Source organism: Pseudophryne corroboree, chromosome 12, assembly GCF_028390025.1.
Source record: "Pseudophryne corroboree isolate aPseCor3 chromosome 12, aPseCor3.hap2, whole genome shotgun sequence".
NCBI classification, from domain to species: Eukaryota; Metazoa; Chordata; class Amphibia; order Anura; family Myobatrachidae; genus Pseudophryne; species Pseudophryne corroboree.
Window position 1 is genome coordinate 113,842,344 of NC_086455.1, and position 24,795 is coordinate 113,867,138.

Consider the following 24,795-nt stretch of genomic DNA (forward strand, 5'->3'; position numbering starts at 1 on the left):
GTGTCTATGGGCCTGAAATTGGGGTCCATTAAGGTTCAAATTTCGGCCCTGTCAATTTTCTTCCAAAAAGAACTAGCTTCAGTCCCTGAAGTTCAGACGTTTGTAAAAGGGGTACTGCATATACAGCCTCCTTTTGTGCCTCCAGTGGCACTTTGGGATCTCAATGTAGTTTTTTGGGTTCCAAAAGTCACATTGGTTTGAACCACTTAAATCTGTGGAGTTAAAATATCTCACATGGAAAGTGGTCATGCTGTTGGCCCTGGCCTGGGCCAGGCGCGTGTCAGAATTGGCGGCTTTATCCTGTAAAAGCCCTTATCTGATTTTCCATTCGGACAGGGCGGAATTGAGGACTCGTCCTCAGTTTCTCCCTAAGGTGGTTTCAGCGTTTCACCTGAACCAACCTATTGTGGTGCCTGCGGCTACTAGGGACTTGGAGGACTCCAAGTTGCTAGACGTTGTCAGGGCCCTGAAAATATATGTTTCCAGGACGGCTGGAGTCAGAAAATCTGACTCGCTGTTTATCCTGTATGCACCCAACAAGCTGGGTGCTCCTGCTTCTAAGCAGACTATTGCTCGTTGGATTTGTAGTACAATTCAGCTTGCACATTCTGTGGCAGGCCTGCCACAGCCAAAAATCTGTAAATGCCCACTCCACAAGGAAGGTGGGCTCATCTTGGGCGGCTGCCCGAGGGGTCTCGGCTTAACAACTTTGCCGAGCAGCTACTTGGTCAGGAGCAAATACGTTTGTAAAATTCTACAAAATTGATACCCTGGCTGAGGAGGACCTGGAGTTCTCTCAATTGGTGCTGCAGAGTCATCCGCACTCTCCCGCCCGTTTGGGAGCTTTGGTATAATCCCCATGGTCCTTACGGAGTCCCCAGCATCCACTTAGGACGTTAGAGAAAATAAGAATTTACTTACCGATAATTCTATTTCTCGTAGTCCGTAGTGGATGCTGGGCGCCCATCCCAAGTGCGGATTGTCTGCAATACTGGTACATAGTTATTGTTACCAAAAAATCGGGTTATTGCTGTAGTGAGCCATCTTTTCTAGAGGCTCCTCTGTTATCATGCTGTTAACTGGGTTCAGATCACAAGTTGTACAGTGTGATTGGTGTGGCTGGTATGAGTCTTACCCGGGATTCAAAATCCTTCCTTATTGTGTACGCTCGTCCGGGCACAGTATCCTAACTGAGGCTTGGAGGAGGGTCATAGGGGGAGGAGCCAGTGCACACCAGATAGTCCTAAAGCTTTCTTTAGATGTGCCCAGTCTCCTGCGGAGCCGCTATTCCCCATGGTCCTTACGGAGTCCCCAGCATCCACTACGGACTACGAGAAATAGAATTATCGGTAAGTAAATTCTTATTTTTTACAAAAGGCTATCAGTCCCCCCTCCGCTGCCCTTGGATGGGGGGGACAGCCTCGGGCTTCACCCCTGGCCCTTGGGTGGCTGGAGGGGGGGACCCCTTGATTTAAGGGGTTCCCACTCCTCCAGGGTACCCCGGCCAGGAGTGACTAGTTGGGTATGTAATGCCAGGGCCGCAGGGACCAGTATAAAAGTGTCCCCCGGCTGTGGCATTATGTACCTGGCTAGTGGAGCCCGGTGCTGGTTTCAAAAATACGGGGGACCCCTACGCTTTTTGTCCCCCATATTTTTGGAACCAGGACCAGGCGCAGAGCCCGGTGCTGGTTGATTAAATATGGGGGAACCCCTGTCATTTTTCCCCCCATATTTTTCAACCAGGACCGGCTCAAAGAGCCCGAGGCTGGTTATGCTTCGGAGGGGGGACCCCACGCAATTTTTTTCCAGTTTTTACACTAAACAGACCCTTTCCCATAGATAACCATGCACAGATCTCACTGATTCGTGCATGGTTATCCAAACTCGACTGGAAAAAGCAGGTCTATTTTTTTGCTGCTTTTTTTAACGAATCGAAAAATAACAGACCCGCACTTGAGCACTCAGAAACTAACACCCAAATACGAATGAATAGTGAATGCCCGTATTGTATGAAATAACAGCCACGTTTGACCGATGGTCTATTCATTCGTATTTCGGAACTTTGCAAATCAAACCATTACGAATAGTCCAAACACTGTCGAGATTGGTGCTTAGTGAATTCCCGGATTGGGACTTAGAAAAAAAATCACAAAACGGACAAACTCGAATTCTTAGTAAATATTGGCCCATGTTTTTTGCATTTTTGTAGTTTGTGTGAATAGTTTTATCATCTGGGACCCCCAATTGTAGAAAGGCATACTCTCGCGTTTGCCTGTGAGTGGGTATTGTGATATGATGAATGGGATTTAAAGTAAGTTGATAGCCACAAACTGACTCTTGAGGATTCAACACTTCACTATTCTATTGCAGGCCGTTTACGCCCGTTTCCTTGCTGATTCCGACCATTCATTTTTGTCCTCTCTTATGGGCGAAGATGAATGGTCGAAATCGGACCTGTTTTCGACCGCGACAGGGTCGAAAACCCATGGCGGAGCTGAGATTCCACTCATCTATGTGCTTTTTTGGCATTATTAACAGGCAGGGCTGTTTCTAGCCAATTTGGTTCCTCCCCTCATAGATATTAAAAAATACAAATTTGCGCGCACCCACCCTGCATGGGGATGTGGCCTCGTTAAAATGGGCGTGGTCTCGCTAAAATGGGCCTGAGAAGACTACCTTGATCCCAGTTTTTGACCCTGCACCAACAGACCTCGGCCACCTAACCCCCTGCACCATATTATGCCACACACCGCAATGCCCTTGATACATTATGCCCTACAGTAAAGCTTCTAATTACTTTTAAATGACCTGCTTGTTGCTAAGGGTTTCACGTGCTGGGTGTCATGCTGGTTGCCAGTGGTTTCATGCTCTAGGATCCATGCTGGTTGCCAGGGGTTTCATGCTCTGGGATCCATGCTGGTTGCCAGGGGTTTCATGCTCTGGGATCCATGCTGGTTGCCAGGGGATTCATGCTGTTGGACGGTTGTCATGATCATTGCCAGGGCTGTGTAATGCCAGTTACCCCTATGCTTTGCAGCTTTCATCCAGAGTGCCAAGCCGTATTGCAGTGTATTGGTGTGGATTGCTAAGGGATCCACACAGTGCTGTTGCCCTGGAACTGTTTTGATCATATTTGCTATATGATATTGCTTTGAACATTGGAAACAGTGACAATTGTTGTTTGTCTCACTGGAGTGGATTGGAGGTTTGTCCGTGGTCTGCTAAACAATTGATTGCTTTGTTTATTAAATACTGCAGCATGGATTGGACACCATCTAGCCAGGATCCTATTACTTTTTCTGGTTTACAGAAAAGAATTGGTGAAACCATCAGCTTTACAGACGAACAAGCCTCTGCAAATGTTGTTTCCGGCGTCACCCCAAACAGGGGGAGATGTAGTTAATATTGAGGATGTGTATCAGTTACTCTTAAAGTGGAAAAAGAGGGAAATTGATTATTATGTGCCCGGATCATCGCTTTCTGATCATTTTCGAGCCAAATTAATACCAAGGGGCTTTAGGATACGAAATAAGCCGACTATTGGTCGTAATAGTGTAGATTTCTGCCGACAGTGGATCGCTATTCTTAACAAATGCAATTTCGATTTAATGCTTTTAGTTATACAAGAAGCGGGCAAGGAATTACAAGTATCTAAATCTAAAATAGATGAGCTCAACACTAATTATAAATCATTATTGGAGGATAAAAAACACAAAGCGACCTGGGAAAAATGAACACATCAGTGTGAGGTATACCGACAGGAGCTACTTAAATTTAAGAAAAATAAATTGACTGTGGTACAATCTGACTATGAGGACCAAAGGGTATACTGTTGGCTATCAGGCACTAAAGGTAATCGCGCATATAATCGCCCCTGTCAATCTTGGCGTGATAAAAGACAACAACGAGGGAATCATTCTAACAGTGACAGCGATTTAAACATCAATGATTCTGACGAATCCCACTCACAAAAAAACCCTGTGAGCAGATTTACCCGGTCAAAAAAACGACAATCCTGGACCAAGCCCACGCGACCCGGAGGGGGAGGGGGGGGGGGATATAGGGGGCAGTCAGAAAGAATATATAAAGCCGCCAGTAAACAAGAACAAGTCCAGGAACTAGTATTTAATTTATCATCACGTACCCTTTCCACCACTGAAATATAAGTTCTTACTAAAGGTCTTTCCTTTATCCCCAGCAACCTACATAATGGTTTCAATTGGAAAGTTGATCTACGTCGGTTTAATCGATCCTTACGGATCAAGGAATTATTTCAGGACAAGCCCTCTAGTAAAGAAGATCCATTTCAGGACTTTCACATAAAACATTCTAAATCTAAGTTTGACCCTCCTTCAAATAATTCCTCACTGAGGACATTTTCTGCTGCACAGGGCTCCACAAGGAAAGACATAGGGGTGTAGAGTAGGATCTTGATCCGAGGCACCAACAGGCTCAAAAGCTTTGACTGTTCCCAGAATGCACAGCGCTGGCTCCTCTATAACCCCGCCTCCCTGCACAGGAGCTCAGTTTTGTAGTTGGTGCCGCAGATAGCAGGCACATAACAGGGGCTGCTCTGGGCAGCCCTAAGAAGAGCTTTTCTGAGAAGAAAAGTGAAGACTTCAAGGGCTGTAGCAGTGTGTACATGTCTAGTGACATTCACTGCTGCAGCTCCATCTCTCCCCAGCGGCGCTGTACACTCCCGAGCCCTGGTTGCCAGGTAACTACAGCAGGAGGCTCCGGTTTTCTTCTGGTCAGGCACACATGACGGGGGCTCTCCGGGATCGCGTGGCCGCGCTTCGGGAGGTGGTGAGTGGGTCCCGCTCGCGGGACCCGTACTTTATCGCGATCCAACGCAGTCGGTGGGAGGCGGGCCGCGCGCGCTGGCGGTGGACACTGTGGCAGTACAGGTGATCCCACTAGATCACCAGGGCATGGGTGCAGGTCAGGTTTTCCCTTAAAACCTTTTTATGTGTAGCCTGCAGTACCTGGTGGTTTTGCCAGCAGAGGGGATAAGGCTTAGACCTGGAGCCCCTCCCCCAGCCCCAGGGTGCCATTTCCAGCAAATGTTCCCGCCCTGGAGCTGCATATCTGTCTCTTCCTCACTCCCTGTCAGTGTTTGGGCGCCATTTCTCTCAGCTACACTGTTCCTGGTACTGCTTGGGCAAATCCTCCTGTGTAAAGCTGCCTGGTTGTCAGCGCTGTGACTTTACATGACACTTAAGTATTCTACATGTCAATTAGACAGTGTTAGTTAAGAAAGAGTGCATTTAGTCAGGGTTCTCTGGTACAAGTACCCTGTGATATACATCCAGCTCTTACTGTGCAGTGTTATATCTATTGACTACATAGCTATATCTAAGCTGGTCCAGTGCAGTATTATTGTTAGTAATAACCTCTGCATTGTTTAACTGTGACTATATGTGTGTGCATTAGCTTGCTGAGTGGTTTCCATTTCGTGTCTCTCACTCAACTTGCTATCCCTATATTCTATAACCTGAGGGGGCTTGGTGCGTCAGGTTTTACAATTATATAGGATTTTCACAAGATATACTTTAATACGTATTTTTCTCTGTGATTTTAGTCACCATATCTCTCCTGTATCTCTGCTTGTGCTGACTACACTGCGCAGGGGTTTGGGTAAGAGGTATTGTGCTGCTGACAATTGTACTGTGTTACCTGATACTGCAAGTTATATCATGTCTGCTTCTGAGGGTAACGGTTCTGGGGCTGAACACACTGCCGGTGTTGCTGAAGCCACAGATTCCTATGAGGAGACTATAGCAGCTGTGGGCTCTGGTTCTGGGGGCTCATGCCCCCCAGTGTGACTGTGGCAACAAGGGTACATAATGACCCACCGTGGGCTACTTTCTCCACGCTTCTACATACGCTAGTTACTAAACTGACACACCCTATGGGACCTCCTATGCCGGTGCAACCGTATGTGGTCCCCGCAGCTATCCCGCCGTGAGCGGATAATTTGTCTGCTCAATTGAAGAGGTTGAACCAGTCCTTGACTACTAAAAAGTCTGACCCTCGCTCGCCTAAGACCAAGGGGTCCTCTAAGCGAGCTCTTATCTCCTCACAATCCACTGACACCTCGTCTGATGAAGATGGTGCTTACACTGACCCCACAGATTCTGACACAGATACTGCTGATGGGGAGGGTAGTTCACATGTGGATGTTCCTGATCTTTTGGAGGATATTAAGTTAATTTTACAGATTACGGATGATCCCGAGCCATCCGCCCCTCCTAAGAAACCAGATAGGTTCAAGCGTCAGAAGGTGGTTAAACAAGTTTTACCTCACTCTGACCACCTAGTGGATATACGTCAGGAACCCTGGGGAAACCCGGGAAAGAAGTTGTGCCTCAAAAGAAGATACTGACCCACTATCCCCTCGCGCCAGAGCTGTCTAAAAATTGGGAAACGCCTCCTCCAGTAGACTCACATGTGGCTAGGATGGTGGTTTCCTCAGCTCTACCTGTCACTACCTACGGATAAACGTGTGGAGGGTTGTCTGAAAGCGATTTACACCCTCATGGTTGCTGCACAAAGGCCCACTATTGCAGCAACATGGGCTGCAGAGGCTATTGAAGCATGGGCCCTAGAGTTAGAAGCTGAAATCTCTTCTGACCATGCTAGACAATGCTTGTCATATATTGTCACAGCTTCTCACTATATTAAAGAGACGGCTTCTGATGCTGGTATCCTAGCAGCCAAGGCCTCTAGTACATCAGTCCTGGCTCGCCGGATATTGTGGCTGAGGTCCTGGTCTGTGGATCTGGACTCTAGAAAAACCCTGGAGGTACTCCCTTTCAAGGAAGATATTTTGTTTGGGGAGGACTTAAATAAGATAGTGGCTGACTTGGCTACTGCCAAAACTGCCTGTCTGCCAAGTACCGCTCCTTCTGTGACGAAGGCTAAAGGTACTTCCTTTCGCCCCTTTCGTCCTTCAGGTAAAGCAAAAGGTCAGGCATACAACAAGCAGGCCCGCACTTCCAAACCTGGCAAGCCAAAGCCCAAAAGAGCCTGGGCTGCCCGTCAGCCAGCTTCCAAGACCGATAAGCCTGCCACATGACGGGGCGGGCCTCCCCCTGGGGGATCCCAGGGTGGGGGGCCGGCTTCTAGGGTATACCCAGGAATGGTTGAAGACCACTTCAGATGCCTGGGTACGGGAAGTCGGCAATCGAGGTTACGCCATAGCCTTCAAAAACCGACCCCCCTCATCGATTTTTCCGGACAGACGTCCCGTTGGACCAGATAAAGGCAAACTCTCTACATTCGGTGGTACAGACCCTCCTGGATACAGGAGTCGTAGTACAGGTGCCTCTTGCTCAGAGTGGCCGGGGGTACTATTCTCCGCTGTTTCTGGTGCCGAAACCGAATGGGTCCTCCCGGCCCATTCTCAACCTCAAGGCGTTGAACAGGTTTGTGAAAGTTTCCAAGTTCTGTATGGAAACCCTTCGCTCTATAGTTCTGGCCTTGTAACCTGGGGACTACATGGTCTCCCTCGACATACAGGATACTGACCTGCATATTCCTATAGCAGTGTCACATCAGCAATACCTGAGGTTTGCGATTAGCAACCTCCATTATCAGTTTCGGGCGTTACCTTTTGGTTTAACTACGGCTCCGTGAGTCTTCACCAAAGTTATGGCGGTGATGACGGTGGTACTCTGCCGTCAAGGGGTCAGGATACTGCCGTATCTGGACGACTTGTTAATCCTGGCAAATTCCCCAGAACTTCTCCTATGTCATCTGGATATGACTGTCCAGTTTCTACAAGCCCACGGGTGGCTCATCAACTGGAAGAAATCCTCCCTGGTCCCTGCTCGAAGCATGGTGCACCTGGGAGCGCTATTGGACACTCACAACCAGCGGTTGTTCTTGTCTCAGGAGAAAGTCCTGAAGCTTCAGGGCAGGATACATTGCTTCCTTTCTCGTCCGCAAGTGTCGATACATTCTGCGATAAAGGTGCTGGGCCTCATGGTGTCAGCATTCGACATGGTGGAGTATGCTCAATTCCATTCTCGCCCCCTCCAGAGGCTGATTCTAGCCAAGTGGGACGGCCTGCCTCACCGGATCAGGCCCACGAGTTTTGTTAAAACTCTTTCTGCGAGGTACACTGGGCTCCACAAGGCGCCCACCCTGACGCACTTAGCTTCTTTGGGTTGGTATGGCATTAGCCGCTGACACTTCTCCTGTCGTGAGAGTGTGGTGTATGTGGCTACTAACCGTTGTCGTCTCTTTTCCTGCTACTGCATTGGGCTGGTTAACTAAAAACTGAGCTCCTGTGCAGGGAGGCGGGGTTATAGAGGAGGTGGCGCTGTGCATTCTGGGAACAGTCAAAGCTTTTGAGCCTGTTGGTGCCTCGGATCAAGATCCTACTCTACACCCCTATGTCTTTCCTTGTGGAGCCCAGTGTACCTCGCAGAAAGAGTTTTAACAAAGGTAAGTTCTTACCATAAAACTCGTTTTCGCGGTTACTGGATGAATCAGTCACCAGGTTTGATGTGGCGCCAAAAACATTTTCAAAATCTGGATAAACAACAGCAACAAGCATTGCGGGATTTAAAGTCATATTCTGACATCCGTCATCCGCCCCTCAGATAAAGGCGGGGCCATTGTCATTATGGACATCAGCAAGTACATAGAAGATATCGACCAACAGCTAGCGGATTCTAATACCTACATGAGACTGATGCATAACCCCAATGATCAATTTAAGTGTGAATTCGATTTGATATTGACAACTGCCGTGAAGAACGGCATAATTAATAAAAAATAGTTTGATGCATTAACACAGTCTCATCCAATTACCCCAATTATATATACCATCCCCAAGGTACATAAGGATGCCCATAATCCCCCGGGAAGGCCAATCATATCGGCGAGAGGGTCCCTTTTACAACCGATCTCACAATTTCTCTATTATTTATTACAACCTTTAGTAGTAAAACAGAGAACGTTTTTAAAGGACACTACACAAGGGCCCTCATTCCGAGTTGTTCGCTCACTAGCTGCTTTTAGCAGCATTGCACACGCTAAGCCGCCGCCCTCTGGGAGTGTATCTTAGCTTAGCAGAATTGCGAACGAAAGATTAGCAGAATTGCGAATAGAAATTTCTTAGCAGTTTCTGAGTAGCTCCAGATTTACACAGCCATTGCGATCAGTTCAGTCAGTTTCGTTAATGGTTTGACGTCACAAACACACCCAGCGTTCGCCCATACACTCCCCCGTTTCTTCAGACACTCCCGCGTTTTTCCCAGAAACGCCAGCGTTTTTTCGCACACGCCCAGAAAACGTCCAGTTTCCGCCCAGAAACACCCACTTCCTGTCAATCACAGTACGATCACCAGAATGATGAAAAATCCTCGTTATGCCGTGAGTAAAATACCTAACTTTTGTGTAAAATAACTAAGCGCATGCGCTCTGCGAACCTTGCGCATGCGCAGTAAGCGACTAATCGCAATATAGCGAAAATCGGCAACGAGCTAACAACTCGGAATGACCCCCAATGTTTGTTAAAATTGGGGAATTAGAAAATATTCCAACTGGGGCTTTCTTATGTACCTTGGATGTGAAGAATTTATATACGGTTATACCGCACACTATGGGCATTGACTGTATGAGATTGTTTTTACAATATAATCATTTTGTAGATTTTGATATATCTTTGTTCTTGGAATTGTTGGAATTTATCCTTACAAAAAATTTATTTTTACATAATGGCAGATATTTTTTACAGCGCACTGGCTGTGCGATGGGGACAAATGTAGCTCCATTGTACGCCAATGTGTTTATGTTTGAACAAGAGCGTAATTTCTTCTTTACAGTTTCAAATGTGTCTAAAAGGATCATGATGTATACGAGATACATAGATGACCTTTTTTAGATCTGGACGGGTCCAGAGACAGAGTTATTAGGGTTAATTACATATATGAACTCTTTGAATCATCCTGTCAAATTTACGTTACAATACAGCCAGACAGAGATCAATTATTTGGATGTGATGGTCAAAATTAAAGATAACACTATATCGACTGAAATTTTCCATAAAATGACAGATCGAAATACTCTGTTACATCACAGTAGCTGTCACCCTCCATCTTTGAAGAAAGCTCTTCCTAAATCCCAGATGCTTAGAATGGCTAGAGTCACTAGTGATGTTAATTTGTTAGAGCCATCTTTAGATCAGGTCTCTGATAAGTTTGCTAAACGGGGGTATCCATTATCCTTACTTAAGGAAGCTAAACAACAGGTATTAAAAACTCCCAGACAAGGCTTGTTGCAATCAAAAGGGAAGGAAAAGAAACAAAATAGGATTCTGTTAGTCTCTGAATTTACATTGGCTAGTCAGGTTTTGCCACGTGCCACTAAAGCACTATGGCCTATTGTATCTGGTAATAGTGATTTACTAGTTTTTAGGAACAAGAGTATAATGCCTTGTTACAAAAGGGGAAGGAACTTGTGAGATATGTTGGTTAAAACCAATATCACGTATACACTTGTTAATTCCAATACTTCTTTTTTTGTTACAAAAAAAGAAATTGGAATGTTACAAATGTGCTTCTTGTAACTTTATGGAACCTGGATCTTATTTGAAACATCCTCACACGGGTCGCAAGTTTAAGATCAATCATGTTTTGAGTTGTACAACGCAATTTGTGATATATATCATAATATGCCCTTGTGGGCTGTATTACGTTGACAGACCACTCGTACTTTTAGAGAGCGTATGGCTTTGCATCGCTCTGCTATAAAATCAGCATTGGAAAATAAATAAACCTCCTAATGATAATGTGTGGACCTCCATTCTAAGAGTAAAGCATTCTATACCCTTAATACCATGAAATAATGACACAGAGACTTGAATTTGGCAGAAAATTGTTAGCTATTTATTGTACCCTAACCATTAGAAAAAACCTGTAAAGTAAAAATTAAGTTAACATGCCGATTCAGCCGGCATATGGTGTGTCAAAGTCAAAAATATTACATAGAGAGAACATTCAAACCACACACACATTTAAGTCGCTATACTTGCAAATATGCGCAGCGAGCACAGCAATATATGGAAACACACGCATTTGCTCGGACATGGCACGGAGATGGATTCGGCGCTTGTTTCATACAGTACATGGTTATAATAATGTCAAGCACCAGACATCATGGAGATTTAGAATTGGCTGATGAATTGATGTCATGAATACGTATCATTTGAACAGAACCAGATGTGCCCATCATGTTTGGTATTGAAGCAAGCAGAATGATGTGTGGGTTAGTTTGATGCTGGTTGTGAAGTTGTGGGACATTGCAGCAGATAGATATGATTATATGTATAAAAGCTAAGATCACATTGTTAGAACAATGGATGCTCAAGACAACCTTTTACTAAGTTTTCAGGGCTGAACCTGATCAGCATATACAAAGAAAGAAAGACCCCTCCCCCAGGTACTGGTCAAACAGGAAGGTAGTGGTCAGGTGTGGCCTCAGAGAACAGATGTAATGTAGCTACACTCAGAACAAAGCACACAGCAAGCATGGCTGGATCATCACCGGGCTCCTTAGAAAAGACTAAGTATCATCTCAATATCTCATGGCTGATTGGCATAGAATAGTTTTAAATATGTGTTTGTAGCAATGTAGTTGTAGAATGGTTGGCATAGATTAGTTAGTTTGGAAATACAAATGGCTTAAGGTTAACGAGGTTTGGGCAGTTGTGTGATTGTTGGGTGTTTGTGGATACTCTGTGAAGTCTGTGATGAATTGGAACAGTATACAATCTGTAGCATAGTATTTGTGGTATTTGTTTGCCTAATGGAGATTTAAAATAGATTGTGCTGGTTAGTTATACTATATATCTTGTTAATCATAAATACCACCATGCAGTTACGTTTGTGTTAATTACATTGTGATCTGGTCTTGTGATGAATATGCTCTGGTTATTGAGATACTGAAGTTGTTTGGAATGTGAAATTATAAGATGGTTCTAGGAAGTTGGATTACATTGTGAAAGGTGATTTAGATTGTTTGGAATTGTAAAATCAGAACATATGCATTGTTTTGAGGCTTGGACATTTTGGAATAAAATGGAGTCTTGTGTTTTCTGCTATGTGATTGTGGTGTAGTAGAGAGTGCCATGTGTTTGGACCTGCAAATCTAAAATGGCTGCTGCCGGGTATTTTCCCCTCCCCCTTTCAGCCATGTGGTGTAGTCTTTGGAATCAAGTGGAGTTTTCCCAAAATGGAGTCTAGCTTCTGTCCCATGATATAGGGACAGCCAGTATGAGTAAGCTCAAGTATTTCATCAGCATTGACTAACTGCGCAGCGATTGTTCCTCACATGTGTAAGCTTCTCTGCAATCATATTGTCTTGATGTTATTGTGAGCCATTTTTCTCTCTCTCTCTCTCTCTCTTCCCCTCTTATTTTCCCTTAAACGTAATTGTATTGTATTGTATTTCCCGTGTAGTTATCTGGTTAGGTAGTCTATGTTATATTGTAGTGTATGGCTTGTATTGTGTTAAATTCTTTTGCAAGTATATCATTCATAATATATATTTAGGCGTTGGACCCTGAGCACGGTATCTGTGTATTTCTTATAGTATTAAGTAATCTCAGAGCGTCGGTGACGCTCGAACAGCTTTTGAGGTAATAAGGTTATACTGTGTTGCATTTACACTCTACCACTACACAGAGGTTTACAGTATAAGTACATTCCTTAAGGTATAGTTAAGGGAGTACCCTTGCGGTACTTTTTGCGCCAATTGCGTACTGTGTTCTTTAACCTTTAACGTGTTTTTAATAAGATAAATATTTAGCTTTGTTAGATGGGGGCTCTGGTCCGCGATATCGCGATCTTAATGATGCACTGTACATTACAAACGCGGCTGTAATTGACCGGCTAATGATGGACATCTCGCAAAATGCTGGAAAAAAAACACAAAAAAAAACACCCACGTTAATGTATTGTGGTATCAGTAAGACGCTGATAGGAAATTTTAAGGGACAAGGCGTTTCTCATAATATTTAAGATGCTAAAATGTATTTTTATTGTCGCAAAACCAGGTTCAAATGGATCATATCGTGTTTGATTAAGATTAGATTGTTTATCTGTTTAAGTAGGTTTAAAAGTACATTTAAAAGTTACTTTGGGAGCTAGCATGGTGATTTTCTTTATGGCAGGAGAGGCCGCATGGTCTGTCCACCATTTTGTGTGACCCTCATGGAGGTGGAAGGGGGAGGAGCAGCGGCCATTTTGGGAAGGTCAAATTTTTTTTTTTTTTTTTGAACGGCTGCTTTTCAGTTGACTCAGGAAATAATCAGCCATCCATTGTCAAAAATAAAAAAATAAAAAAAATCACCATTTAAGAGTTACCAATGCATTTATTTAACCAGTGTCATAGTCAATTATAAATAGTTCAGATAGGGCTTAATGAAAGTTGTTGTTTTGTTTTTTGTTGTTTTTTTTTCTTTTTCCCCTCTCACCTCCAAGATTCTAGGATTCTCTGCTAGTTGTGAGATGGGCCATTGAAATGCAAATTGGAAGCACTGAATAAGGTCTCATATATGTAATAAGTGATTAGTACATATATGTAATGTCTATATGTCTGTGCTTACATCAATGTATGTTATTAGATTAATTTAGAATTGCATTTTCATCTGTGTACTTTCACATATCTCACCTTCCTGTTTGCCATTTGCATTGATAACGTGCTGAGAAAATTTGCTGCTATTTAAAAAAAAAAAAAAAAAGGTAAGGGAGTAATTGAAAAAAAACAAGCACACAGCATAGAAGATACTGTGTGGTGTTTGGTAAGCGTTTATATAGTGAAATATCGCTTACATTTATAGTAAGGCGATACAGAAGCCACAAGACAATAGCACACATTTGTTCAGTTTCCAAAATTTAGTTTAAATACCTTACTTTACTGTAACGCCTCTGGGGAGAGCTATCAGACTACGGGAAATGATTTTTCTGATCAGAAAACTATAAGAATGATAGTGGGTTGAAAACGGTATGAGTGTATTGAATCCCGCTTTGTGGACTTTGTGATCTATGTGATAAAACGGTATTGAATTCCGCTTTGTGGACTTTGTGATCTGTGTGATCTTTAGTGGAACGTGATGAGCACGGTCTGAGTGAAAACGTGCAACAGAGTGTGATAAAGTTTTCGTTGTATTACGCTCTGGCTGTTTTGGAGCACAGTAGGGAGACTCCAATGATCCTACCATTTATGGGCAACAAGTGTCTATAAGTGGTACGATTGGACCGCACGGTTGTATGTGTGACCAATAACGCAACGTGATATGAGGTCGTATATCCATGCGTAAATCTTGCCCTCATACGTGTTGTAGGGAGCACATGCAAGCGTGATTTGTGTAAAGAAAAAGGAAGGGAATTTTCTCAGGAAAATCTCTAGAGATAGGGCCTGCAACGGCTACACGTGTCTGCTAGAAGGCGGACCGGAGATACCCGGAGCAGAAGAAGTTCAGTGGAAGAGCTTTAAGGATTTCCAACGAAGTTCTGTGTTTGGTGCATTTTAGGAAGTTTTTCTGTGTTAAAAAGGTCCACAATGGCAGCCAAGTGCACAACACAGAGACGGTCGGAGGTCAGGATTCAGACTCCAGAGGCTTGCAGACCCCGAGGGTCTGCTCGGTTAGTAATGTGGAGGAGGTATGGTCCCCACACTGAGACCTTTTGTGATGAATGGACACGAATGACTGCAGGGGATAAGGCACCATTTCCCGGGATAGGTAGTTTTGACTTAGAGGTGTTGCATAATTTAAGGCAAAGGATCAGTCTCATAAAATCCTGGAAACAACGAGTTAAACATGATGATTGTTTGCAGTTATGGCAACAGGAAAGTGAAATGCAAAGAAATGTAACTTACATATCTAACTTTCATCTTGAGAGGAGAGACATGGCAATGAAGAGGATTATGGTTGCAGAGAAATGGCACAATGTTGTACGATAAAAATGCACTTAGTAACTGTATTAAGAATGAAAGTGTTAAATGTAATAATGTTTATGAAAATGAAAGTGTAAAAATTACAAATGTTAACCTGTGCAAGTCGCACCCCATGTTAAACTTCCCTCAGGATTACCAACAAGAAAGTGAGCCCAGAACGATGTCGGCACCTCTTCCAGAAGCCATCCTACAAGACATCCAGGTGGACGCGACCAAATTGGTAAAGGCAATAATCAAACCCCCTAACGGAGGGTCAGGTGAGGTCGTGTCCACAGGTACGTACAATGTTTTATATCACGCACAAACAAATGTACCCCATATTGTAAGACCAAAACAAGGTGATGTAATTGAGTTTAGTCCTGTCAGGGTGATCACAGTCCCCAATGGGAAGACTGACGATCAGGGAACCATTCCCGTCAAGGACAGTGCAATGCGCCATCCCTGGTCCCGGACAGAATTGAGATCAATCATGTCTGATTACCCAGATCCTAGGAAAGATCTAACTGTATGATCAAAGATTCACAGAAGGTATATCAACTCCCTAGACAACGACATAATCATGGTATCCAAGGAATCAGGTAGGTACAGGGAAAGCGGTTGATGGTGATGAGCATCCAAGCGTTTGAGGAGGCATCAAATCAACCAAAACCCCAGGCCATTGGCACATGGAGGAACTTAAGGATTTGTGATCTGTGCAAAAGAGAAGGGCATTATGCCAGTAACTGCAACAGCCCACATAAAATCAGACCCCCTAGACATGAAAATGAGCAAAAGTTATGACACACCAAATTATAATCAGGGATCATATAGGAAGGATTTTGGGCCACACCCATAATATATAGTCAGGAAAGGTGATCATTAGGACTGATGGTAAGCCTGAGGTAACGGTTAATAAATTGGGAGGTCATTCACTGAAAGACACAGGAATGACCAGGTGAAACGTTGTAAATGTATCTGTGAAATGTTTTTTTTTCTCTCTCTCTCTATCCCCATCTCTGACGAGTATTGGTAAGAATTCACACATTGCATATCCACTTGGTCCTTGCAGAAGTCTACCAAACCCCAGCATGACCTCCGCCACAATGTATTTCTGGCCAGATACAGACAGTGGAGTAATGCAGGTGCTGGTGGGGAGGGACTGCTCAAGGAGACCATTAGACACGTAGATATGACAGCCTGATAATCTGACAATGTTTTCCTAATGCTGAACAATGTTTTAAAAAATGCTTTGATTCTCTTTTCCTATTGATGGTTAATGTCGAGTTATGTAATATATATATGCATATGAATTGTTCTCTATCTCTTTTGTTTTTTTTTTTGTTTTCTCTCTCTTCTCACTCATGTTTTCATGGTTTAAAGATGGTATGTCACCCCTCAGTTGGACCAATGGTAATGCCAGATTTTTGCTCCTTACAGAAAGATCGCCGGTTAGGAAGGAATATTGCATCACCAGAATGTTCGTTTGGAAGACTGAGAGACAGCACCTTTGAGAGGACAGCAGAACAAGAAGAACAACAAGACGAGAGAACTTATTATCGTAACAAGTTCTCTCCCCCTCAAACTGATTTCTTATACCCCCTTTACAAATTTCTTCTTTTCTCCTCCTGTAAGATGGACTTGCCCCAAGAGACTGTGATATGGATTTTCCTGTTGACCATGATGTTGACCAGAACAGTCTGTTTCGGTGAGAGTACCAGGGAGGTCGAGAAAGGATCCAGAAAGGTCCTGATGACTGAGACGGAGGTGTAAATTTCCAATAGCAACCCAATCACCAAGCAAAGGCGAGTACCGGGCACGATCTAACAACCATGTTATTTGTAAACAATTGTGAAGGATTGTTAGTTAAAAAAGAAAACTGTATCTGTAGGCTCTGTGACAATGGTTGAGGATGGATGCATAAAGAAATGCCAATCCAGTTTTAATATCCATATGGACCGGCATCCATTGAGTGACTATCACTCCTTAGTGGGTAGCGTGTTAAATAAAACAGATTGTTGGGTATGCTCTCAAGTACCTCAAGGTCATAGCAAATCAGGGCTAGTACCATTTCCTTTAACGGTAAGGGAGGTACTTGAGCTAAAGGGTGGGAGACCGGTGGACAGGAGGTTTAATATCTCCAGCCCTCCTAGTTTGAAGCTCCACCAATACCATGTGGATAGGTCCCTATTATGTTTTAACATCTCCAATCCCCGAAAGCCGGGAAATTGGGAAGTGTCATGGAGCAACCAAACCATGACCTTTTCGCATAGAGCAGATAGAATGCCTACAGATACAGAGCTTGTACGCCACATAGCCAGTAGAGGAAAATCTTTCCGGTATAGGTATACCTTAGGAAATAGGATTACGAGAGTTGGAGAAGTATCACCAGGATACTGTGCACATATCGTACAAACTGATACGTGTACTAAACAGATGGGAGAATTAGGGTTAGGAGAGTTCACATGGAAAATGTGTAACATGGTAATGACATATTCCGTCCCATATGTTCTCCCCGATGATGCATATTTCATATGCGGGAGAAAGGCGTATGAGCGGCTTGCCCCAAACTCTGAAGGATTGTGTTATATTGGAAAAGTACTACCTGAGGTAATGAGTCTAAGGAGTGAGGAAACTGTAATCCCAATGGATTTGATTTATGACCCAACGGTAGAAACAATGATGTAATGAAAATGCGATTATACGGTCCGTTTCTTTCACCTGTTTTTCCGTTTTCTCCAAGATAAAAAGACCTCCTTGGACGAGGAAGTTGACGAGACGCTATACAGACAACGAATAGACCAAAGAAGAAGTTTTGACAACCTTAGATACGGACACTTGATGAACTTTGCCATGGATCCCCAGTTTCCCTAGAATTCTTAAACTTACGCTAGCCCAACATTTTTTGTAAATCTATGAGCATTGACAAAGCTTTTTGCTCGCACCTAATGGACAAAACAGCGCAAAGAAGACGACTTTCAACTGATACCGAACAAAACTTCAACCGACAGATGTACATTAACCTGACATAGAATACCACTGCATTTACCATAAGTGTTCTTTATCTTCATCTCTACAACCCTCAGGTAATGACACACATAGTCGATAGGGAATACAGGCACAGATATCAGCAATCACATACCTCCCCCATTCATGTATCATCAACTAAAATGTGCTCCCCCATTTTGTTACAACCACAGCCGAAATGAGCTCGGTAAAGTTTGACAGCCCATCCACAGACCCTTAGTACGGGATAAGAAGGAATTCAAATGTATACTTCGCAATACCTCGAAGCTTGATGTACAACACGTACGGCACGATGATACATGACCCCCCAAACATGGATTCATACATACATACTTCTGCTATCTCACTAGGTCATACCTTTTTCCCACCTTCTTCTCTCCTCCCTTACCCAATCATAGAAATGTATTTACATATGACATATATTTTTCTCTTTTTGAAATGTTTTAGGAAGTGGCAGTTATTGATGACTGCCAAAGGGTGGACTGTCAAAGTCAAAAATATTACATAGAGAGAACATTCAAACCACACACACATTTAAGTCGCTATACTTGCAAATATGCGCAGCGAGCACAGCAATATATGGAAACACACGCATTTGCTCGGACATGGCACGGAGATGGATTCGGCGCTTGTTTCATACAGTACATGGTTATAATAATGTCAAGCACCAGACATCATGGAGATTTAGAATTGGCTGATGAATTGATGTCATGAATACGTATCATTTGAACAGAACCAGATGTGCCCATCATGTTTGGTATTGAAGCAAGCAGAATGATGTGTGGGTTAGTTTGATGCTGGTTGTGAAGTTGTGGGACATTGCAGCAGATAGATATGATTATATGTATAAAAGCTAAGATCACATTGTTAGAACAATGGATGCTCAAGACAACCTTTTACTAAGTTTTCAGGGCTGAACCTGATCAGCATATACAAAGAAAGAAAGACCCCTCCCCCAGGTACTGGTCAAACAGGAAGGTAGTGGTCAGGTGTGGCCTCAGAGAACAGATGTAATGTAGCTACACTCAGAACAAAGCACACAGCAAGCATGGCTGGATCATCACCGGGCTCCTTAGAAAAGACTAAGTATCATCTCAATATCTCATGGCTGATTGGCATAGAATAGTTTTAAATATGTGTTTGTAGCAATGTAGTTGTAGAATGGTTGGCATAGATTAGTTAGTTTGGAAATACAAATGGCTTAAGGTTAACGAGGTTTGGGCAGTTGTGTGATTGTTGGGTGTTTGTGGATACTCTGTGAAGTCTGTGATGAATTGGAACAGTATACAATCTGTAGCATAGTATTTGTGGTATTTGTTTGCCTAATGGAGATTTAAAATAGATTGTGCTGGTTAGTTATACTATATATCTTGTTAATCATAAATACCACCATGCAGTTACGTTTGTGTTAATTACATTGTGATCTGGTCTTGTGATGAATATGCTCTGGTTATTGAGATACTGAAGTTGTTTGGAATGTGAAATTATAAGATGGTTCTAGGAAGTTGGATTACATTGTAAAAGGTGATTTAGATTGTTTGGAATTGTAAAATCAGAACATATGCATTGTTTTGAGGCTTGGACATTTTGGAATAAAATGGAGTCTTGTGTTTTCTGCTATGTGATTGTGGTGTAGTAGAGAGTGCCATGTGTTTGGACCTGCAAATCTAAAATGGCTGCTGCCGGGTATTTTCCCCTCCCCCTTTCAGCCATGTGGTGTAGTCTTTGGAATCAAGTGGAGTTTTCCCAAAATGGAGTCTAGCTTCTGTCCCATGATATAGGGACAGCCAGTATGAGTAAGCTCAAGTATTTCATCAGCATTGACTAACTGCGCAGCGATTGTTCCTCACATGTGTAAGCTTCTCTGCAATCATATTGTCTTGATGTTATTGTGAGCCATTTTTCTCTCTCTCTCTCTCTCTTCCCCTCTTATTTTCCCTTAAACGTAATTGTATTGTATTGTATTTCCCGTGTAGTTATCTGGTTAGGTAGTCTATGTTATATTGTAGTGTATGGCTTGTATTGTGTTAAATTCTTTTGCAAGTATATCATTCATAATATATATTTAGGCGTTGGACCCTGAGCACGGTATCTGTGTATTTCTTATAGTATTAAGTAATCTCAGAGCGTCGGTGACGCTCGAACAGCTTTTGAGGTAATAAGGTTATACTGTGTTGCATTTACACTCTACCACTACACAGAGGTTTACAGTATAAGTACATTCCTTAAGGTATAGTTAAGGGAGTACCCTTGCGGTACTTTTTGCGCCAATTGCGTACTGTGTTCTTTAACCTTTAACGTGTTTTTAATAAGATAAATATTTAGCTTTGTTAGGTGGCAGAAAAAAGAACGGCTATAACCCACTGAACATAACCTCAGAACATTAAAAACCCAATCAAATCCTAATTTACCACAAACCATACATAGGTAATAGGTGCCCGACTCAGACCTCCATGCTGACTGCCCACCCTGATGGGTGATGACGCTGCCCCCTGATGGGTGATCTAGCGGCCTTAAAAGTCACTGGAGGTGAGTGCACCTAAACCACACCAATACTGTAAAAACTGTGACTAACAAGTCAAACTATAACCTGCCGTTCTTTTCCGCCAACAGCGAAAGACTCTTCCACAGAGTCTTCGCACCGCCACCATACCCTCAACCTAACTCCTGCAACACCTGAAACAGATCCTCCAGGAAAAGCATCATCCCCTCCTTGGACAGATGCACACCATTAGGCAGAAAAAGGTGACTTTCCCGGAACCGAATCCTAGGGTGGCGAACCACTTTCCCTCCGTGAGCCAATACCCACTTCGCCACCGCACCGTTCACCTTTTGCCTGGCCTCATCAATCGGGCGACCGCCCGCCACTCCCTGCCAACGCAACCTTGGCACCATCATGGAGAATACCAAAACACAGTTGGGCCACGCTGCGGCCACGCTGGCCAGATCATCCATCATGGCCCATCTCAGCTCTAAAGATGTCCTCTTCCCCAGATCGTTGCCACCCAAGTGGACAACCAGCACCCTAGGGACTCCATGCTCCCTGGCCTGACTGACCAATCTACTCCTCAGATCTTGTCACATCATCCCACGCCAACCAAGCCAACGAACTCATGAGCCCAAGGAAAAAACTGCGCCCTATCCGAGGCCAAAAACCTGGCTGCCCAGTGAACATAAGAGTGGCCAACTACCCATATTGCCAAATCGTCTTCCACCCAACCTGAAGTGAAGGAAAGGAATACAAATTGGTTAGTAAATATCCTAACATGAGCTTACTGCATGCATTAACCTGAAGGATCTGCCAAAAGAAAAAAGGTTTTCGTTCCTTGATGAGTCACGGCCTAGCTGTTCTAAACAAGCTTCCAGCCAATCGAAGCATAACATAGAAACACAACGGGAAAGATCAAATTAAAATAAGGCAAAAATAAAAAAGGGGTGGGGGGGATTAGAAATGGGAAAAAACATGTAAGAACTCAGCTGGAGGTGAAAGCGTAAAAACCTGCTGAGGGACTTCGTATTGTAACTGATCAGCCGAATTGTAAATTAAAATTCAGTCCGTCAAGTCAGGCAAAAAATCGCAAAAGAACTCCAGACCCCCGCTGCCAGCAGCGGCGAGTAGCTAATCCCTGAGTAGGATGAACAGGGGAGACAAACAGACACAAACAAACGGCACAATGACGTACTTAACTTTCCAACATTAACTTAATTAACGGTTAATAAACTTACAACTCATGAAACCGGGCGAATATAACGTTTGTAACTGGACGACTTCCATCGCCCCACCGCCTGAATCTCCGCCACGGAAAAACTCGCCGCCGCAGCCGACGTCGCCGCCCCGATTCGGAAAGAATGCGTACCAAAAGCAGCGGATGAAAGGCCCAAGCCCGCCAGACAGCGACTCAGCATCCAACGAAATTGATATTTCGTCAATGGTAAACCGTCATAGTGCAGCAGCCACGACCCCCTCACACCAGGCCGAACTGCTGCATATTGCCATGCCAATCTCACCGGGCAAATGCTTCCCTCCAGGGACGGTACCAAAGTGACCCATCGCCCTCTACCTACTTGGTCCGTCTTAGAGCGACGCAGTCTGCACAGCAAAGACCTCTCACCCACCACCACGTCATCTAAAAGCATGCGCGAATCCGCCCATTTAGATGGCGCTACCAGCTCCAAAACCCGAAAGGCTCCGTGATAAGCCATGGAGAACGCCAACTGGAACAACAGCGACTCAAAAAGTGACGATGCGACACTGCCTACAGCACCGATGACAGCTGGTAACAAGGCCGCATCGATAGAGCGCCGCCTATCTGGCGGCGCTGGTGCCACGCGCGCCCACCCTTTCATCGCCTTCACAAGAAGCCCGCTCTTTGTCACGTCAGGAACACCCTTAATTTTATTAAAGAATGAAATCCCTGCTAAGTACCGGGACACCACCGCTCTGGACCTACCTGTGACAAAAAGCTGCCAAATAAAAGAAAGCATCATCCGATGCCCGCTCTTACCTTCTTGACTACGTCCTCGAACAAACTCTTCCCACTCGCTCCAAGCTTGACCGTAAGCCTTGAGCGTGTTCGGAGCCACTGATCGCATCGCTAGGCCCTCCAGTCCGGCCCGATCACCTGCCAGACATAACCAGGACATTGAAACCCCCGCTCCTCGGCCTCAGGTGCTAACAACCGAAATCTCTCCCACTGCCCGCGGGACAACGCGTCGGCAATTCCGTTCTCAATTCCTGGAACATGCTGCGCGTGGAACCATACATTCCTACGCAAGCATGTCAGCAGCAATTGTGCAAGCACCTTCAAAACCACCAGCGACTTCGCCCTCTGGTTATTGATCGCATGCACCACGCCCAGATTGCAGCATTTTGTTCAGATGTGACAATCAGCCAGACGTTCGCCCCAAACCTCCAGGGCTACCATAACGGTGAAAAGCTCCAGCAGCAAAAGGTCCTTAGTGAAACCTTCGCAACACCATTCCTCAGGCCAAGAGGCCACGCACCAAGATCCCTCTAGGTAGCAACCGAACCCAGAGGAACCCGCCGCGTCGGTAAACAGCTGTAACCTAGCATTGTCGATCGTTGGGGCCAGCCAGATACGCACCCCATTGAAGTCCTCCAGGAACGAGGCCCAGATGGCCAAATCCCTCTTAATCTCTGAGTACAAGCGAATGAAATAATGCGGCCTGGCACACCCCGCCGTCGCCCTCTCTAGCTTTCGGCAGAAAACCCTGCCCATCGGGATTACCCGGCAAGCAAAGTTCAAGAGGCCCAGCAAAGACTGCGCCTGCCTCAGCGTGACTTTGCGCGACGACACGAACTGCCCAATAACCTCGCGAAGCTTCGCGACCTTGGCCTGAGGAAGGCGACACGAGCCTGCCACCGTATCGATTTCAATCCCCAAGAACGACAAACATGAGACCGGCCCCTCCGTTTTATCCTCGGCCACAGGAACGCCAAAGTGATAAAACAAGGCTCGGATGCTGAACAACAAGTCGCTGCAGCGCGGTGAATTCGCCGGCCCCACACACAGGAAATCATCGAGGTAATGCGCAACCCCATGACTTCCTGAAGAAGACTCTATGCACCAATGTAAAAATGTGCTAAACCTTTCAAAGAACGAGCAGGAAACGGAACACCCCATCGGCAAACATTTGTCAATGAAATATTCCGCTCCGATCACCCATAAAACGGAATGAGTCCGGATGCAACGGGAGCAACCGAAACGCGGATTCAACATCGATCTTAGCCATCAGAGCTCCCGGGCCGTAACTACGAACCATCTCCAGAGCCTCGTCAAACGACTGGTACACTACCGAACATTGTGCTGGCGGTATGGCGTCGTTGACCGACGACCCTGACGGGTAAGAAAGATGCTGAATGAGCCTAAAAGCACCCGGAGTCTTCTTGGGGACTACCCCCACTGGGGAAATGACCAAGTCATCCAATGGGGGCAAGCTAAACGGGCCCTCCATCCTACCCAGTCTTTATCAACTTTCTTGCGCAAAACTAACGGCAAGGTGCGAGCGGATCGAAGATTTCTGAGAGCCCTGACTGATACTTCGCCCGCAACTGGCAAGCGGAAACCAAACTTGAAACCTTGAAACAAAAAATTGGCGTCCGGCCTATTTGGATACCATCCCAACCACCTGGACATGGCATCCAAATTAATTGGCGCTGGGGCCCTGTTGAGCGATCCCGCTCCCGGCGGGGTTTGCATAGCCTTGCTTTCCCCTTTGACCTTGCCAATTGCCTTTTAAAACAGTTGGAGGCCGGGTGGAAGCCGCCACATTGCAAGCATGAATGTCGAAACCGACACTGCTTGCCAAAGGAACAGGTCGCATTATTAAATGTGAAGCACTTCCCCCTCGCGGTGGCCTGTCCGCCCCCGCGAATAGCTGATCTACTTTTTCTACCCAGTCCCCCTTCCGCGCTACCCCCCTGGGCGGATGACCCAGCGCGCTGGCCATCCGCCCCCCGTATTCCGGGGCTCCTTTGCAGGTTGAGAAGCCCGGGTGACCTGGAGCCAGACCTCCACGTCCTTGCAACCAAAATCAATTATCTGCAAGCAGTCCTGCTTTTCTCTGAACTTCTCATCATACATTCGCCATTCTATTCCTGATGATGAGCGCTGCATGTCGTGTATCAAGTGTAGGTACCGTATGACGTTCATGTGTTCATCCGGCCTATCCTCCAGATAACATGCTGCAAAGACGCAGAAACCAGCCAGCCAGTTGTCAAAAGTACGGAAAGCCTCAGCTCCTATGCCTTTCTTAGCCGTCGCTGCCTTATACTCCTTTTTCGCGTCCTTAGTCAGCACG